The sequence below is a fragment of the Staurois parvus genome, unplaced genomic scaffold (genome assembly GCF_062004578.1).
Source record: "Staurois parvus isolate SC_StPar_1 unplaced genomic scaffold, SC_StPar_1.0 ptg001066l, whole genome shotgun sequence".
Taxonomy (NCBI): Eukaryota; Metazoa; Chordata; class Amphibia; order Anura; family Ranidae; genus Staurois; species Staurois parvus.
In genome coordinates, this window is record NW_028318862.1 from 1,992,964 (window position 1) to 2,008,097 (window position 15,134).

Consider the following 15,134-nt stretch of genomic DNA (forward strand, 5'->3'; position numbering starts at 1 on the left):
TGAACGCGGGGTCCGGGGAGACCGGATATAGTGAACGCGGGGTCCGGGGAGACCGGATATAGTGAACGCGGGGTCAGGGGAGACCGGATATAGTGAATGCGGGGTCCGGGGAGACCGGATGTAGTGAACACGTTTTAGTAACACTTTATATTTACAATATGACCTGAGTCACAATTGCATATGCTAAATTATTTTTATATGCTATTTTTTTTTCCCACGAAAGTGGAGTTACCCTTTAAGGTTTTCCTGCACTGGTTCCATCCTGAGGCTGCTATGTGCTGCACTCCTATAATGATTCCTATAATGATTCCAGTGGACAGTTTGTTGTTTTTGTAACTTTTAGAGCCAGTTTACACTATATGCATTTTTTTTCTGCAACCAGAACGCACCGGAACTGCAAGCACTGATGTGAACTATGATATTGGCAACCACATCGCCAACTTTCTGTGCGTTTTGGATGCAGAAAAAAAAGCAACTGAAACACATGGAGTGTGAACTGGCCCTTTAAAGAGGAATTCTGATCTAAGCAAAAAGTTTTCTGCAGTTAAAGTATGGGAGGAATTTGGGGAATGCGGTCCTTCTGATCCCATTTCTTGCATTCTGCTGGTCCTCACATTGTCACAGCCGGCAGTGACTGCAGACATGAAGTTTCAGACAGATGCATGCCTCGCCCCTTGCAGATGCATTGGCTGCAGCATGATGTAAGGGGAGGCCGGGTATTGTGCTGACACACTATGGGAACTGGTGCCAGGAGGTAACCTAATAATAGGAAGAGGCTGGGACTGGCTCACAGTGCTGGGAGGACAGTGTACTGAGCTGCGCTCTTCTCCTAGGCCTGTGTGCTCCAGCTGACTACTCCTCAACCTGCACCCCATCCAGGTAAGGCGCTGCGTCCTCCTGCCTCTTCCGTAACTCATTCCCGCGCTCTCTTTACGGAGATCTTCTGGCTCAGCTGTGCGAGAATCATCATTCCATTACTAAAACTGGAGCACTCAGAATCTGCTGCAGCTCTGCATGGCAGCCAATCCGCTTCCTCTTGTTCAAGTAAGCTTTGACTATAAAAACTGGAAGCTGATTGGTTCCTAGGCAGAACTGCTCCACAGTTTTAGTAAATCTCCCCCAAAGTTGCAGAACAGGAACCGTTTAACCTCTGCAGGTAAAGGCGGAAGGAGAGGAATGTCTACTGGGACTGAATCAAAGGGTTAACGGCCCACCAAGACCCTTTAACACCCTGCGACCCAGTACTGAGATCTGCGCTCCCCGATTTCTGTCCTGTCTGTGGATGGCGTAGTCGTATTTCGCATGCAAGCCTTAACCCTCGCATGACTAGAGCTCAGTGATGCACGGAGGACTAAGAAAGATTTAGCAACATCCATGAACTTGACTATAACTGACTAATTTTCCGACCGAAAACATTTTGTGTGTTTTTTTGTTTTGTTTTGTTTTTGTCTCTTTATTTGTGTGTGTGTTTTGTGTTTGTGTTTTTTATGTGGGAGGGGGATTTTTTTTACTTAGTTTTTTTTTTGGGTGGCACAGTGGCTTAGTGGTTAGCACGTCTGCCTTGCAGTAATTGGGTCATGTGTTCGATTCCTGACCATGGAGTTTGCATGTTCTCCCTGTGCCTTGGTGGGTTTTCTCTGGGTACTCTGGTTTCCTCCCACACTCCAAAGACATGCTGATAGGTTAATTGGCTCCTGTCTAAATTGTCCCTAGTGTCATCCCTGGCCACGTGGGATCTCCTGCATGGTAGGGGTTGGGGAAAGATTTATTTGCATGTTGGGGAAAGACCTGGCAACCTACCCTGTAAAAATAATTGCTAAGAGAATTCATGGAAAAAGTCGCTTACGAGTGACGGTCCATGTAATCGCCAAGGGTCGGATACCACTGAATGGATAGATAAAATCTGGAACATGTTGTTTTTTTGTGCGGTATTTTTTTTTTTGTGTGTTTGTTTTGTTTTTTGTTTTGTTTTTTTGTGGGAGAGGGGTTTAGGTTTTTTGTTGTTTTTTTTGGGGGGGGGGGGTATGGGTTTTTTTTTTTCCTTTTTTTTTGGGGAGGGGTTGTATTTCTTAGTGGGGGGGGGCGTTTTTTTAATGATTGGTAAGCTGCAACATGTTAGGTTTTTTTCGTGTGTTTTTTGTTTTGGTTTTTTGTGGGGGGGTATTTAGTTTTTTGTTTTGTTTTTTTGTTTTTGGATTTTTTTTTTGCTCTTTTTTTGGGGGGGGTTGTGTTTTTGCTTTTTGTTTTTTGTTTTTTTATGATTGGTAAGCTGCAATATGTTACAGTTTTGGGTTTGAGCCCGGGTTCACACTGATGTGGTGAGGAATTCTCAGTTTTCTGTGTGAATTCCGCACCACATCAGAATCGCACCTCGTTCATGCAAACCGCTGCGGGTGTGTATGGTAACAACACCCTGAAATTGGTTCCTAAAAGACAGTGCGATGTGCAGAAACAGATCGCATAGGTGTGAATACCCATGTGATCCGATTCTAGTGCAGACAAAAAAAGGGTCCTGCGCCTTTTTGGTGCATATGTGGAGCGATTTTGAGCCGTACAAAATGTATGGCTGAAATTGCACTGCACAGAAATCGCATGTGATTTGCACAGGAATGCGATGCGGGTCCTGTGCGAATCACATGCGATATACCGCACCGCATATATGTGAACCCGGGCAGGCTGATACCTCTTTAGGCTAGTTTCACACGTATGCAGTTTACGTTTGATCCATTTCAGCAGTGCTTTTTGCAGTGCATTTCGTGTTTTTTGCACATGCGTTTTTGCCACTTTTTTTTTTTTTTTTCAACTTGCTTGGCAGAGTAAAATGTGTCAACACACTACGTGCTTTTCTGCAGCGTCTCCATTGACATCCATAGAACCAAAAACGCAACGTTTTGCATTTTAAAAATAGTCCCCGAGCCTGGGTTCACACTTCTGTGGTACAGCACATCGCATGTGATTCGCATAGGAACCGCACCGCATTCCTGTGCAAATCACATGCGATTTCTGTGCGGTGCAATTTGAGCCATACGTTTTGCATGGCTCAGATCGCACCGTATCCGCACCAAAATAGTGCAGGACCCTTTTTTTTTTTTTTTTTTTTTTTTTTTTTTGTGTGCACCAGAATCGGATCACATGGGTATTCACACCCAAGCAATCCGATTCTGCACATCGCACCACGTTTTCTGGGTGTTGTTAATTTAACATACAAGCCCGCAGCCGTTTGCATGAAACAGGTGCGATCGTGATGCAGTGCAGAAATCGCACAGAAACCAGTGTGACTTCTACACCGCATCAGTGTGAACCTGGGCTGACCCTTTCCGGGTGCACCGGGTGAAAACGCAGAGATGTGAATCTGTCTCATAGGAGATCATGTTAAATGGACTGCTGTGCATTTCTCCAAAATGCAGCCAAAAATGCATAGGTGTGAACCTAGACTTAATGACTGCTCTGCTGACTACCATCGTCCAATCATATGGAAGGAAAAATACTGTTTGTTTTTTTTTTTGCTCCTTGCATGTGATAAGGTTTTCTTTGCAAAGTGAAATGTCTCCACATTCCACAAGCTCAGGGTCAAATCCCCTTGTAAAATGAACAGCTTGTTTGCCTTCAGTAATCCCCACTCTAATTCTTTGTATTCATTTTAAGATCGGACTTTATTTGTGCAGAGTAAACTTGGCCAGAAATGGAGACAATTTTGTCTGAACTTTCGCATGGATTGTCTGCAAAAAAAAAAAAAATTCTGCTTAAGAAAAAAAAAAAACTGAACAAAACGCGGCCTCAAGCAGAAAGTGCAGGGTCTGGAGGAGGATCAGAGTCAGCTGCCAGAGTCTGATGAATGCTGAGACCAGGGGATGCAATGACAAAGGGGTGCTACGGCTCCACAGAGAAGCACAGGATCTGTAGGAGGAGTTCTGTCCTCCACTCTGCTGCTGGTTGGGGGCAGAGATGAGCCTCTCTGTAGCCGCACAAAGAAGGACAAGATCTGCAGGAGGAGTTCTGTCCTCCACCCTGCTGCTGGTTGGGGGCAGAGATGAGCCTCTCTGTAGTTGCACAGAGAAGGGCAAGATCTGTAGGAGGAGTTCTGTCCTCCACCCTGCTGCTGGTTGGGGGCAGAGATGAGCCTCTCTGTAGTTGCACAGAGAAGGGCAAGATCTGTAGGAGGAGTTCTGTCCTCCACCCTGCTGCTGATGGGGGCAGAGATGAGACTCTATGTAGCCGCACAGAGAAGGGCAAGATCTGTAGGAGGAGTTCTGTCCTCCACTCTGCTGCTGATGGGGGCAGAGATGAGACTCCCTGTAGCCGCACAGAGAAAGGCAAGATCTGTAGGAGGAGTTCTGTCCTCCACCCTGCTGCTGATGGGGGCAGAGATGAGACTCTATGTAGCCGCACAGAGAAGGGCAAGATCTGTAGGAGTTCTGTCCTCCACCCTGCTGCTGATGGGGGCAGAGATGAGACTCCCTGTAGCCGCACAGAGAAGGGCAAGATCTGTAGGAGGAGTTCTGTCCTCCACCCTGCTGCTGATGGGGGCAGAGATGAGACTCTATGTAGCCGCACAGAGAAGGGCAAGATCTGTAGGAGGAGTTCTGTCCTCCACCCTGCTGCTGATGGGGGCAGAGATGAGACTCCCTGTAGCTGCACAGAGAAGGGCAAGATCTATAGGAGGAGTTCTGTCCTCCATCCTGCTGCTCATGGGGGTAGAGATGAGACTCCCTGTAGCTGCACAGAGAAGGGCAAGATCTATAGGAGGAGTTCTGCACGCCACTCTGCTGCAGGACTGCTAAGACAAAGTGAAAGCAGAGACAATAGTTGATGTCACAGCTGTTGGAGAAGTACAAGGGCCACATGAAATGGCTTGGCGGGCCAGATTTGGCCCTCGGGCCTCGTGTTTGACACATGTGCTGTACAGGATTACTTTACCATTTCCTCTGGTACATCTCCATGCATTCAGTCATTTCCACAAATGAAGGTTCCTGGCAACAAATATGATATTTCTGGGTGACATTGATCATAGCCTATGGGTAGTACAGTATATATCATTTTTCATCATAGGAAACTGCATTGACAATTACAATTTTGTCTCTTCAAACAAGAAAATGTTCCATCCTTCTCCTCCTTTTTTTGATTTTTTTTTTTTTTCTTATGGTCAAAAATGATTGCTGATTGGAGCACATTACCTGCAGAAGCTCCAGGATGTACACATGCCATGGCCGCGTCCAGTGGCGGTGGGTGGTACCACCACTGGACGTGACCCATTCAAGTGAATGGAGCCACACCACAAAGGCCCTGCAACTGGTGGTAGAAATTTTGAGGGTAAAGCAGGAGGTGAGGCGGAGAAGATCACATTTTGGCTTCTCACCGGCTGTCAAGCGTTCTTTGAAAAGATCTGCGGCAGTATAGCCGCACGTATGAATGAGCCCTTTTAAAGAGAGAGGATCTGTGCCATCTGCAGGTTGGAATCAATACCAGTACCAGTCTGCTGGTAATCAATACAATTGGATGTAATAGTAATCACATGGTTGGGAGCCAGACTGATTCTTAATCATGAGTCTGGGACCTGCGGCTAAGGGCTTATTCACATTCGTGGTTGAGGGTTGATAAAACGTAACAGTTGAACAGCCTGCCAAACGCAATCTGTTCAAGTGAATGGGACAACTTTTTACTATTATTTATTATATCAGGTACTTGTATAGCACCATCAATTTGCGCAGCGCTTTACATATATATTGTACATTCACATCAGTCCCTGACCCTCAAGGAGCGTACAATCTAAGGTCCCTAACTCACATTCATACACATACTAGGGACAATTTAAACAGGGGCCAATTAACCTACCAGCATGTCTTTGGAGTGTGGGAGGAAGCTGGAGTGCCCAGAGGAATCCCACGCAGGCACAGGGAGAACATGCAAACTCCAGGCAGGTGGTGCCATGGTTGGGATTGGTACCAATGACCCTAGTACTGCCAGGCGGAAGTGCTAACCATTTAGCCACTGTGCTTATTATTATTATTATTATTATAATACAGGACTTCTATAGCACCAAAAGTGTGCACAGATATAAAGGGAGACAGTACAGATACAATACAATCAAAAAAAGAGGACTTGGGCTGGCCATGCACTATACAATTTTTTTTTTTTTGTCCAATTTCTGCCCGATTTCCTTTAGATTTACCTTAAAGTATGTAGTGCAAGTGCCTACCTAATTGGATACAATTGAAAGTGTTGCTAGTTTTGACCTCCTATTATATGGTTTTTGGTAAATCTAAACCTCAAAAAATCTCAAGAAAATTGTATAATGTATGGCCAGCCTAAGAGGGCCCTACATATAAGAGCTTACAATCTAACAGGGTGGGGCAAGTGGTAGAAAAGGTTGTAACTGTGGGGGATAAGCTGATGGAAGTGATAAATGTCTATTCTGAGGCGTGATGGGCTTCCCTGAAGAGATGAGTCTTCAGGGATCGCCTAAAGGCAGCCAGAGTAGGGGATAGCCGGATAGATTGAGGTAGAGAACTCCAGAGGTTGGGAGAGGCTCTGGGGAGGAGGAGACCAGGGAGCTTGGGAGCAGGAGATCGAGAGGAGAGGATGGTTTGGGTGATACTTGGAGACAAGATTGGTGATGTAGTTCGGGGCAGAGCTGTGGATGGCTTTGTGTGGTGTTAGTATTTTAAATTCAATTCGCTGGGTAATTGGAAACCAGTGGAGGGATTGACAGAGAAGGGTGTGCAGTTGGTAAGGTAGATGATCCTGGCAGCAGCATTCATGGTAGACTGAAGAGGGGATAGCCTACGGAGAGGTATGTCTATGAGAAGGGAGTTGCAATAGTCAAGGAGAGAGATAACAAGGGAGTGAATGAGTAGCTTGGTGGTTTCATTGGTTAAAAAGGAGCGAACTTTAATGATGTTACGGAGGTGAAGTCTACAAGCTTTGGACAGTGATTAGATTTGGGGCCAAAAGGACAGATGGGAGTCTAGGATTACACCTAGTACCCTGGTTTGAGGGGAGGGACTGATAGTTGTATTATTGATCTTGATGGAAAAGTCATGAAGGAGTGCACGTGTCAGAAAGCCGGATATGACCAGAGATGTGTGGACTGATACAGGGAATATCAGGCTTCAGGAGTGATGTAATAATATAATTTATTGTGAGAAAACGCACAGTGCAAACAAAAACCAAATAACCAAACCTTCACCCAATATATATAATATAAACAGCATAGTCAGGCAGGCTGGGTCAGGATCAATCGGGCGGGTCAGGTACAGAGGAGTAGGAAAACAGATAGTCAAAGGGAGAGCTGGGTCTGTGCAGGCGGAGTTCAGTTGTAGTCAAAATCAAGCAAGTAGTCAGAATCAAGCAAGTAGATCACAGGAGTCGGGATACAGGACAACAAAGGCTCATGGGAAACAAACACCAAGGCACTGACTACAGGCCTGGTTACTGTTTAACCACCTTCCGCCCACCCTATAGTACAATGATGGGCGCAAGGTGGTTCTGATAGGATGTCATATGACGTCCTACCATTCTCACTGCGCATGCGCGGCTCAGGGAGCTCGCAGCGCGGTGATCGCCGGTGCGCTGTGTTCCTCGGACACAGCGGATCACGGAAAGAGCCGAAGATTTCGGCTCAGTCATGTGATCAGCTGTGTCCAATCACAGCTGATCACATGTAAGCATGGAAATGCCGGTTATCGGCATTTCTCTCCTCTCTAGCTGTCACGCTGACAGCTCGAGCAGAGAGAAGAGCCGGTAATCGGCTTTCCGCGGAGGGGACATGTACACTGATCATGAGGGCACTGATGATCAGTGTGCCCTGATGATCAGTGTGGCCCCAGAAGTGCCACATGCCAGTGCCATGTGCCCATCAATGCCACATGTCAGTGCCCATCTGAGCTGCCTTTCAGTGCCACCTATCAGTGCTGCCAGTCAGTGCTGCCTATCAGTGCCATATATCAGTGTCCTGTATCAGTGCTGCCTTTCAGTGCCCATCAGTGATGCCTGTCAATGCCCATCAGTGCAACCTACCAGTGCCTCCTCATTAGTGCCACCTATCAGTGTCCATCAGTGCAGCCTATCAGTGCCCATCACTGCAGCCTCATTAGCGCACATTAGTGAAGGAGAAAAATCACGTATTTACAAAATTGTATAACAAAAACTAAGAAAAAACGTTTTTTTTTTTCAAAATTTTCAGTGGTTTTTGGTTTAAGAAAAAATAAAAATCCCAGAGGTGATTAAATAAAGAAAGCTCTATCTGTCTCAAAAAAATGATAAAAATTTCATATGGGTACAGTGTTGCATGACCGCGCAATTGTCATTCAAAGTGTGACAGCGCTGAAAGCTGGAAAGTGGCCTGGGCAGGAAGGGGGTATAAGTGCCCTGTAGGCTAGTGGTTAAGTACACCTCCTGCAATCAGCCTCAAGTGATGGCTTGATTGCAGGTGAGATCCTGGCTGCTGAAAGGCACCTGCTGGTAAGTCCCGGTACTGCAGCCCATAGAGCAGGTGAGCCACAGCACCACCAGCAGTGAGCCCTTTCCTGACAGCACATGGGGGAGGAAATATCAGCTCGATTTTAGAGAGATTTAGTTTAAGGAAGTTGTGTTACATCTATGTAAGTTAGAAATGTGAGAGGAGACTGAAGGAGTGGAGAGATAGATTTGGGTGTCATCGTCATAGAAGTGGAATTTGAAGCCATGGGAGGTTATCAGGTGACCATGAGAGGTGTAGATAGAGAAGAGAAGGGGTCCAATAACAGAGCTATAGGAAACACTGAGGGAACGCTGTGACAGGTAGGAGCAGAACCAGGATAGAGCTGAATCTCGGAGACCAAGGCAGTGGAATTTATTGAGGAGGAGCAGATGATCAACAGTATCAAAGGCCACAGAGAGATCTAGTAGTATGAGAATGGAATAGCAACCATTGGTTATAGTAGTTAGTAAATCGTTAGTGAGCTTTAGTAGGACAGTTTCTGTGGAGTGCTGCGAGCTAAAGCCAGACTGTAGGGGGTCAAGAAGGTTGTTTTCAATGAGGTAGGAGCTAAGACGGTTGTATACTAAGTATTCTAGAAGTTTAGAGGTGAATGGGAGCAAGAAGATGGGTCTTAAGTTGTTCAGATTGGTGGGGTCCAGCGAGGGCTTTTTAATTATGGGAGTGATCTGTGCAGGCTTTAGGGGGGAGGGGAAGGTGCCAGTAGAGAGGGAGAGTTTGAAGATGTGAGTTAGGGAGCCTAGGATAGAAGAAAATGGTGACCAAAGTAGTTGTGAGGGAACAGGATCCAGGGGACAATTGGTTAAGTGGGCATGTGAGAACAGTTTGGTAACCTCTTCAGTAGTAGCTGGGTCAAAAAAGGAAAGTGTTGACTGTGCTGTTACACCTGGTATGTTAAGTTGGTAAGATATCTGTATAGTGGATGTGTCCTCATGGATTGCATCAGTCTTGTTTTTGAAGTGATTGACAATCTCTTGGGTAGTGAGTGGGTTAGTGGGTGAAGGAGGTAGGGGACAAAGCAGAGAGTTAAAGGTAGCGAAGAGCCGACGAGGACCGGATGAAAAGGTATTAAGAGAGACAAAGTAGGTTTGTTTGGCAGCATGAAGGGAGGAATGGTATTTTAGAAGGGCAGGTTTATATAGAGTGAAGTCCTGCAGGAATTTGGTTTTACACCACAATCTGTCAGGGATCTCCGCGATCCCTGCAGCGATGGTCCCGGCGCAAGCGCAGTGCGCCACCCTGTGCAGGGACGTGGACACTAGGTCCGGGCCAGCCGCGGCGTTCGAGTTCACGCATGCGCAGTAGAAGCCGCGGCCGCCCGCTGGGCACCAATGGCAGCGCAGGGCGCGATATTTAAACGGTCCTGAGCTGTCATTCAGTGCCTTCTGGTCTTGCCTGCATTCCTGAATCTGTGAACCTGTGCCCTGTGAGTTATTGACCCAGATTGTACCTGACCTTACCATATTCTCCTGTCCTGACCCTTGCTTTGTCTGACCTCTCTCCTGGATGCCCCCTATCGGATCTGACCTGCTGATGCTGACCTGGCGTGTGACCCGACTATTCTCTGCCCGCTGCCTTGTACTGCACCGTCCTCTCTGTTACCGACCCGGCCTGTCTGACCTTGCTCAACCATCCATCCGTTCATCCCTCGCAGTGGGGTCTTCAGACCTCCTCATATCAGACTCTTTCCCGTGGGAGCCCTCGGCGTATACCACTACCACTAACGGACATACCCAGTAGCCACGACCTGGTCTCGGGGTGCTCCAAGTCCATCCCCACCATCAGGGGCCCTGGTGAACAAGCACTCTGGGACTTAGATTCCGTGCGCTGGGGACGCCTATTCAGTGGAGTGCTAGTGGTACCGCCGGGCGGTCCCTTTCACAATCGTTCAAGAGCATGATAATGTCTCTTGAGATTTTTGGTGTTGTCAGTTTGCCAGGGTTATAACAGTCGGGGCCTGATTCTTCATGTAGTTAGAGGAGCAAGTGCATCCAGTGAGGATGAGAGTGAATTGTTGTAAACAGAGATGGCCAGGTTAGGACAGGAAAGGGGAGAGATTTTGCCATATAGGTGGTCAGTAGCAGAAAAGAAAAGTGAAGGGTTAAGTGGTGAAGGTTTCTACAAGTAATCATTTTCTACTTGGGGGGATAAGTGGTTGAAGACAGGGACACGGTGAAAGTGAGTAGGTTGTGATCGGAGAGAGGAAAGAGGGTGTTTGTAAGGTTGCTAGGAGTGCAGAGATGGGAGAATACAAGGTCATGGGTATTACCACTGGAGGGAGTGGAAGTATGGGTCCTTTGTGTTAGGTCAAAAGATGAGGTTAAGTTGAGAAGCTAAGCAGTAGCCAGGCTGTTAACATTAACAGGGATGTTAAAGTCACCAAGAATAATAGTGGGTATTTCAGTGGTGAGAATGTAGAGTAGCCAGGCAGGGAAGTCCTCAAAAAAGCATGATACTGGTCCAGGAGGCCGATAAATCACCTCAATCCTCAGAGGAATTGGCTAAAACAGACGAACAGTGTGTCTCGAAAGAAGGGAGGGATATAGAGGGAGGGGTAGGAAGGACTTGGAAGGTGCTCTGTCTGTGGGGTTAGAAGGAATCAAATTCCACCTCTTTTACGTCCACTAGGTCTTGGTGAGTGAGTCCAGTGGAGGCCACCATGAGAAAGGGCAGCAGGAGAAACAGAGTCAGAATCCTGAAGCCAAGTTCAGTTATAGCAAGTATGTTAAAGTACTGGGAGCTAAAAAGGTCATACACAGATGTGAGCTTGTTACAGACTGACCTGGCATTCCAGAGAGCACATGAGATTGGGGGGCTGGTTTTTGGGAGCAGGAGGAAGGAAATTAAAACAGCTGAGTAGATTGCAGCTGTTCCAGAGGAGGAGGGGTGTTGGATGTGGGGTTTGCTTTTAGAAAATGGAGGGCCAGGATTGGGGAAAATGTCCCCAGAGATTAGGAGAAGGAGGGTAAGGAAAGTAAGATGGGGGTTGTATGTATATGAGCGCACATTTTTCACTGCCCTGGTTTTTGTGTCAGCATGTGGGTTCAGTATTTGCAAGAGGTGATGGCTGCAGTAAAAGGGAGAGGGTAGGAGTGAGGGTGATGTAAGCTGTGGGATGGAGATGAGGGGGTAAAGTAAGGAGCACACAAAGTCAGGTTTTCGTTTCCCATTGTTGCTCAGACTACTTAAGGGCTCTTCCCCCACCTTCTGGGCAATGCCTCCCCAGGGATTGATGGAAATTCCATAAATATTCTGGCTGCAACCTCTGCTCTCCCACCCACTATGTTCTGGAAGTCCCCAGATAGTTCCAGAACACAGGAGGAAGTAGCAAGGCAGCACCCTGTGAAACCCTGAGCAGCCCTAACCAATCAACTCTTGCTCCTCTGCCTATTGAAGAGCCAACTAAATTTATCTAATAACTAGCAAACAAAGAGGGTGCTACACAAAAAAGTTCATCATTGCCCTAAAGACCAATTCCTGTTTTACCTAAATATGTACAGGCCCGTCTTGAACATTTTGATAATGGAAAAAAAATGGTGCCAGGTCCTGTAATCAGAAATTTCATGAAACCACTCATCCCCTACTAACATACCTTTATGTTGTTGGTATATCTCCTGCATCTGAGCAGGCAAGCAGCTTGGACCTTCCACATCTTAGAGTTGGAAAGAATCCTGCCCCAGTTCCCATGAACTTGGACAGCTGCTGAGATACAGAAACTGAACTGCAGCTTTGATGGCGATAATGAGAACGATGTCTCATGTGAAGCAGCAAAGGAGGAAAAAAAAAATCTCATCTTTCAAGGTGAAACGGAGATTTCCCTACTCTTCTGCCTGAATTATGTCATCATAGAGCATAATGCATTAAAAAAGATTGAAAATATGTCTTTTATCTGAATTGCTGTTGCAAGGAAAGGAAAAGAAAGTGGATTCATTTAGTGATTTCATCAGCTTTTTTGCATTAAAACCGGGTCATCAGTCTAGCAACTGAATTTGCACAGCAGAAATAAGAACATGGCACATTGATTAAAACCAATTCAAATCATTGCGTGCAGATTGGGAGGCGGGGCAAGCTGTAAAGTCACTTATGAGATATTCATTACCGCTCACAGCTGCTTCCCATAATCTGAGCCCCCAGGACATGCAGAAGTGCATCTGAATTGGGAGTTAAAAATTAGAAACACACAACCTTTTAGATCTGTTATTTTTAGTCTTCGGAATCCCCTTCAGTATTTAAATTTAAAAAATGAAATTATCTTAAAAAATTTCTGTCGCGTACCTGGATAGGGAGCCTGACGTGAAGAGGCAGGCCTCCCGTACATCTCCGGTTCAAGGACCGCTGGTGGTGGGACCGCGGCCGCAGGGGCACGGTGGGGTATGAGTGCCTGTGATCAGTCCAGTGGTAGCTGGCAGGCAGGTGAGCCGCAGGCAGGGGCAGACTGACCATTTGGAAACTCGGGCACTGCCTGAGGGCCCGGGGTCAGTAGGGGGCCCCATGACATGCCGCTGGCACCTTTTTTCATAGGCTTTTTTGAGTTTGGGCAAGGACACAGGGGCCCCATGATCTCCTATTGCCCGGGGGCCCCATGAGTTGTCAGTCTGCACCTGGACGCAGGGCAGGCTGAAGGCAGGGAGCAGGATCCGGATGCAGCCGTGCTGGATGGATCACTGGGCAGCACAGTGGCTAAGTGGTTAGCACTTCTTCCTGGCAATACTAGTGCTATTGGTTCAAATCCCAACCACAGCACCACCTGCCTGGAGTTTGCATGTTCTCCCTGTGCCTGCGTGGGTTTCCTCTGGGTACTCCAGTTTCCTCCCACACTCCAAACACATGCTGGTAGGTTAATTGGCTCCTGTCTAAATTGTCCCTAGTATGTGTATGTATGAATGTGAGTTAGGGACCTTAGATTGTGCGCCCCTTGAGGGTTAGGGACTGATGTGAATGTAATATATATATGTAAAGTGCTACGTAAATTGATGGCGCTATATAAGTACCTGAAATAAATAAAATACTGAGGGGTGCGTTTTGAGGATGCAGGGTCAGATGACCCAGGATCAGTAGCGGTCGAGCAGATCAGGCATAAATGGCAGGAGGAGGAGTAGTCGGGTCACAGGCTAGGACAGCAGGGGAAGATCAATCAGACAGGAGCGGAGACAGAAGGATAATCCAAGGCAAGCCAGAGGTCAGGGCAGGCAGCGTTCAAGCAGAGGTCAGGAACAAGCTGGTTCAGTATCAGGAGTCAATCACAGGAATCGGGCAACACAAGCAGGGATAAGGCCAAACGGCAATGAGACATTTACTGCAGTCAGATTAAATAGCCCTTTTAGCGCCAGCATTAGTGACAGGTGTGCGCCTGGATGCACGAGTGCGCGCCCCTATGCCCAAGCACCCGCACATCTGCCCGGCTCCTAATAACTCTGCGCATATTTGTGCGCCGTGGATCTTCGCCTGCACTACGGGCAGGCCTTTCCTGACAATTTCTGTTGGAAAAGTTTTTAACTTTATTTTTCAGCTGGTTAAACTTCCATGGAGGGCTGTGTGAGGCCTCAATCCTTATTTGAAATCGTGTTACTCCTTAAAATTAGAACAACGCTACTTCCACTTGCCCAGCTGCCTCTAATCTTGAGAAGAGGAGATTAAGGGGGGATATGATCTCCATGTATAATACATAAGGGGGGATATGATCTCCATGTATAATACATAAGGGGGGATATGATCTCCATGTATAATACATAAGGGGGATATGATCTCCATGTATAATACATAAGGGGGGATATGATCTCCATGTATAATACATAAGGGGGATATGATCTCCATGTATAATACATAAGGGGGATATGATCTCTATGTATAATACATAAGGGGGGATATGATCTCCATGTATAATACATAAGGGGGATACGATCACCATGTATAATACATAAGGGGGGATACGATCTCCATGTATAATACATAAGGGGGATACGATCACCATGTATAATACATAAGGGGGGATATGATCTCCATGTATAATACATAAGGGGGATATGATCTCCATGTATAATACATAAGGGGGGGATATGATCACCATGTATAATACATAAGGGGGGATATGATCACCATGTATAATACATAAGGGGGGATATGATCTCCATGTATAATACATAAGGGGGATATGATCTCCATGTATAATACATAAGGGGGGATATGATCTCCATGTATAATACATAAGGGGGATATGATCTCCATGTATAATACATAAGGGGGGATATGATCTCCATGTATAATACATAAGGGGGGATATGATCACCATGTATAATACATAAGGGGGGATATGATCTCCATGTATAATACATAAGGGGGATATGATCACCATGTATAATACATAAGGAGGGATATGATCTCCATGTATAATACATAAGGGGGGGATATGATCTCCATGTATAATACATAAGGGGGGATATGATCTCCATGTATAATACATAAGGGGGATATGATCTCCATGTATAATACATAAGGGGGGATATGATCTCCATGTATAATACATAAGGGGGGATATGATCTCCATGTATAATACATAAGGGGGGATATGATCACCATGTATAATACATAAGGGGGATATGATCTCCATGTATAATACATAAGGGGGATATGATCTCCATGTATAATACATAAGGGGGGA

General features: G+C 46.3%; 1 protein-coding gene across 1 annotated transcript in view; it reads left to right on the plus strand.

The window, feature by feature from the left end:
• Positions 1-689: 689 nt before the first annotated feature.
• Positions 690-15,134, plus strand: part of LOC149440604 (F-box only protein 2-like) — a 33,158-nt gene continuing 18,713 nt past the window's right edge. Inside the window, exon 1 of the mRNA XM_089658397.1 lies at positions 690-879. The gene's annotated coding sequence lies outside the window, so the exon portion shown is untranslated. The remainder of the gene's footprint in view (positions 880-15,134) is intronic.